The 4,629-nt window shown below is 47.9% G+C and overlaps 1 long non-coding RNA gene across 1 annotated transcript; it reads right to left on the bottom strand.

Annotated features, from left to right (window-relative positions):
- Window positions 1–567: 567 nt before the first annotated feature.
- On the bottom strand, window positions 568–2,262 carry LOC127338357 (uncharacterized). Its single transcript, XR_007874319.1, has 3 exons — window positions 1,603–2,262; window positions 1,414–1,503; window positions 568–655 (listed from the first exon to the last, which is right to left on the bottom strand). It is a non-coding gene; the product is annotated as an uncharacterized lncRNA (long non-coding RNA).
- Window positions 2,263–4,629: the final 2,367 nt, after the last annotated feature.

Here is a 4,629-nt window from a genome sequence, read left to right as displayed (position 1 = left end):
TACAAGGCACACATGGCTTCCCCAAAAGTATCATCATATCATCTGACCACAAAGAAACAAGCTTGCACGCCCGGGAGAAACAAAACATTCAAACTAGTTGTGGCCACCGGACAAAACTGTAGATTCCGGCAGTGGTCGAGGGGAGACCCGGTAAGCATACCCACGTGTGGTTAGAGCGCTCAGTCTCGGAACAGATAACAAGAACTCGGGGTCCTAAGATATTTAGGAAACACAAGTGAGCAGTCACAAAACAAGCAGCTGACCCACCGATGCCTCCGCTAAACAATTATCAACAACTAAAGTAACCATGATTCTTCCCAATATATAACCCGATAAGATAATAACAACGGTAACGAGATAAAACGGCACTAGCATGCACTACGACTCGCAAGGCAGACCCGACAACCAAACAATAGCTGTAGGAGGTGGTGGTGGCAATATGGGCTGCTTGACATAACAAGTGGATTGGACACGTGACAAGAACGCAACTTAAGGATAACATGAGGGAGAAGGCAAAATAAAATGGGTGAGCGACTCCTGCAGGGACAGGAGTATAGGGGAAATACTTGCCTGTTAAAGCTTGCTGAGAGACATCCGGAGAACTTGGCGTTTCTCACCGCACCACTTTGCGGTCCTATCCGGGAAGAATCAACTGCTGGAACACACAACATATGCAAGTCTTACTACTATGAATAAAGAAGATCTAGCATGATCAAGATGATATGCATGACATGGCAAAGATGATGCAATGCAATTATCCAAATTAAGCGGGATCGAAACCTAGACAAACAAATTATTAGGTTCGAGTTGCATTTCCTACGGACAATTTAAGTGTTGATTAGCATGGCATAGCATGGCAGGGACGCGCTACTTCAATATTAAACGGAGCGGGGAAAACCTAATTGGAATTCCGAAATACTTCGCGTATATGTTAGGTGAACATGCATAACTATCATCGGACGACATGATGCGAGATGCAAACAGATGTATGGATGGCATATTCATGTTCAGCACATTTTTCTGATCAATTTTCATATATAACACATTTTATTTCGAGTTATACTTTCAAAGATATTAATTATCAAAGTTTTATGCATTTTCTGGAATTTCAGCAAAGACAGAGAAAGGTGTTGGGCCGGATCTGAGGGGTGGCCTGCTACCTGGCGGAAACGGTGGCGGATATAAGCTGGGCGCGAGGAGCAACGGCCCGCGGCGTGAAGATGCGGGATGCAAACAGATGTATGGATGGCATATTCATGTTCAGCACATTTTTCTGATCAATTTTCATATATAACACATTTTATTTCGAGTTATACTTTCAAAGATATTAATTATCAAAGTTTTATGCATTTTCTGGAATTTCAGCAAAGACAGAGAAAGGTGTTGGGCCGGATCTGAGGGGTGGCCTGCTACCTGGCGGAAGCGGTGGCGGATAGAAGCTGGGCGCGCGGAGCAACGGCCCGCGGCGTGAAGATCTGGGCCAAGGCCCATCAGACTTCAGATCTGAAACAAGGAATCGATTAACCAAAACAAAGGTGGCTCAATTAGCCAGATTGGAGATTTGAACCAGGGATCTCTTGGGTCAAGGAGGAAGCAGCCTACCACTGAGCTGTTGGTCGGATGGTGTCAAGGAAAGGGCCCGCGTCGACTTGAACCACGGGAGGCGGAGCTCAGAACTGGAAGCTATGGCGGAACTCACAGAACAAACAACGATCTGCAGATTTCGGGCGAACCAAGAAGGGCGTGTTAGTGCTGGAGGTGCGCCGCGACGGGGAGGACCTGCTACGGGCGGAGAAGAGGCCGGGGCACCACCGGAGAATGGTCGGCGATGAGGTTCTGCGGAGAAGATCAGCGGTCAACGTAGGCAACTCGGTAGAGAACGAAATAGGGAGAGGCCAATGGTTCTGTGGACGGGCAAGGTCACCTGGAACATCGCGGAGGGGTCGGCTGCGCCGGAGGAAGGCGGAGATGGCCGAATTCGGTGGATTTGGCCGCCGGTGCTGAGGAGGAAACGAGGTTGCCGGCGTCAATTCGAGGCGTCCCTGGTCGATTGCTTGCAGGAGGTGGTAGAGGACGACGAGGCGCACCCGCCGGTGCCCTCAGAACAACGGGGGACGCACTGGAGCGGCGGCGCCATGGTGAGCTCGTGACGGTGGCTATGGGGTTTTCCCCTCCGTCCCTTTGCGTGGGGAGGAGGAAAGGGGGAGCAGGTGAGATTGGGGTTGCGTGGAGGAGCGGCCTCCACGTCCAGAGATAAAGCAGAGACGGCGAGGGAGCAGGTGGTGGTGCGGAGTGGTTGGGACAGCAACGGGAGGAGGGGAGGACCACGGCCTCACGCTCCCTGCGTGCCAGAAGACGACGAGGAAGGAGGAGTTTCTCCTTCGGTGAAGCGGTACGGGCCAAGAAAGAGAGGAGAAAAGGTGGGCTGCGGCTGGGCTGGACTTGGGCTGCGGGAGAGGGAAGGAGAAAGGCCAGGGGAGAGTGGGCTGCGGCCTGGAAGGATAGGGGTTGGGGTCTTCTTTTAAAATTCATGTTTCTTTATTTATTTTGAAAACTAGTTTGAAGCAAGATTTAAATTCAAAAGCAACTTTGAATTTAAACAGAGATGTGGGGAAGAGAAAACAAAATAATTAAAATAATAGTTTTATCTTAGAGTTTGTTAAATGAAAAGAAAGGAGTAGGTTTAATAAAACCATTTGTGAGGGACAAAACAAAATAATAGAGTTTATAAAATAATTTTATTTGATAAAAACATGGATGATATGATGCATATGCCATGATGATGCATAAAAGAAAAAAGAACAAGCAGATCTATTAGGGGTACTACCCTGGGCCATTACAGTTCTCATGTGTGCAGTGCTTCTACCGAGCTTTGGCGCATCATTGAGGAGGGCTATTCACCACGAGACCCAAAGAACTTGACAAGAAGGGAAGTGGTGGATGACCAACTAAACGCCACCGCCATCAACATGATCCACATGGCCGTCACGCCCAATGACCGCACTCATATCCGCTCGCTCAAGACCGCCAAGGAAGCATGGAACAAACTCGACAAGCTTTTCCTCGGAAATGAGAGCATTCAAAGATCTCGGTTCGATGAAGTGAACAACATGGCTGACAACTTCGTCATGAATGAGGGAGAATCGCCCGAAGAGATGTATCGGCGCCTTCTCGTCGTGCAAATGCAAGATCTTGGAGCAACGTTTGTGGATGACCCTTGGATCAAGAGAAAGTTCTACAATGCTCTCCTTCCTTATGAGGAAGTAAAGTTGACGGCCATCCGCCAAAACGCCTCTTTCCGTGCTATGACATCCGATGAAGTCCTTAGCGAAGTCATCGCTTTAGACATCTCTAAGAAGAATGCGGAATATCTTGTTGCTCGCGCCCACAACACCCGCAAGCCCAACCTTGCATTGAAGATGAAGGAGCATGGAGCTAGTGAGAGCGATGAGGATCCCATTGAGTGGGGTCCGGATGATCTCAAGGTAACTATCATGAACACATGGCTCTTGCCGCCAAGAGTTTTTGGAGTGGAAACAAGACATGAAGCTCAAGGCCAAGAAGATACTCACCTCATGATTCTACTAGACACTCCTCCAAGAGCCCAAGGGAGGAACAAAAGGGAAGATCTTGCTACAATTGCGGCGACAAAAGTCACTTTGTTGCGGATTGTATCTATGATAAAAGGGAAGACAATGGTGGAAGGCTCGTTCGTAAGAGCAAGTTTAGATCCCTCTCCAAAGGTTTCTCCAAGTTCCCCAACTCCGACGACACCAAGATCTCCTCCACCAAGAAGCCTAGAGCCTTCATTATTCATGAAGAGTACTCCTCCGACGAAGGTGATGAGCGTGAAGACAAAGGGAAAGAATAGGTAGTGGCCGCCATCAACATTTCCACTACCTCCATCTCTCTCTCCGACTCTCCAAATGAGAACCTCATCACCAACACCCCTCGTTGCTTAGTGGCAAAGGTATTTTTGGACGTAGAACCCCTTTCCGAACCTACACCTTCTTAAAATACTATATCTATTGTGGGTTTGGATGCTCCTCTGGCTAACATGCTTGGAGATCAAGACCATATGATGGAAAAGGAGAGGCTTGATAAGGAGGCGGAATTAGAGCTTATTTATCTCACTCAAGCTCACGAGGAAGAAGTGTGTATGTGTATGTCTCTTGAAGCTAGTGCTATTGTTCTTGAAGCCTTGAACAAATCCCTCATCTCCCAACTCATCAAGGACCGAGATTATGCTCTTGGTTGGGTGGATGAGCTCAAGACAAAGAAGCGTTATCTTGAAGAAAGCCATGAATGGTTGCTTGAGGATGTTGCAACCCTTACCAAGAACTTCAAATCTTTGGAAAGCAAGTTTGAGCTCCTATCCGAGATGGGGAGGCATCCTCAAGAAGAAGTGTACAAGAAGAAAGAAGATGAAGGTCCCAATTCATGTTGTGACAAGCTCCTTGATGAAGTTTGCTTCTTGAGAAGACACAATGCAAAATTCTTGGAAGTCATTTCTACTCAAGAGGAAGCCTTGGATGAGTACTATCGCTTGAGTAAAGAGAAGGTGCAATGTTGTGACCATGAAGAGGAGATTGCCACTCTAAAGAGACACAAGGCCAAGCTAGTTGAAGT

Source organism: Lolium perenne, chromosome 3, assembly GCF_019359855.2.
Source record: "Lolium perenne isolate Kyuss_39 chromosome 3, Kyuss_2.0, whole genome shotgun sequence".
Taxonomy (NCBI): domain Eukaryota; kingdom Viridiplantae; phylum Streptophyta; class Magnoliopsida; order Poales; family Poaceae; genus Lolium; species Lolium perenne.
Note: the sequence above shows the minus strand (reverse complement) of the source record. Positions and strands in the feature narration are given on the sequence as shown.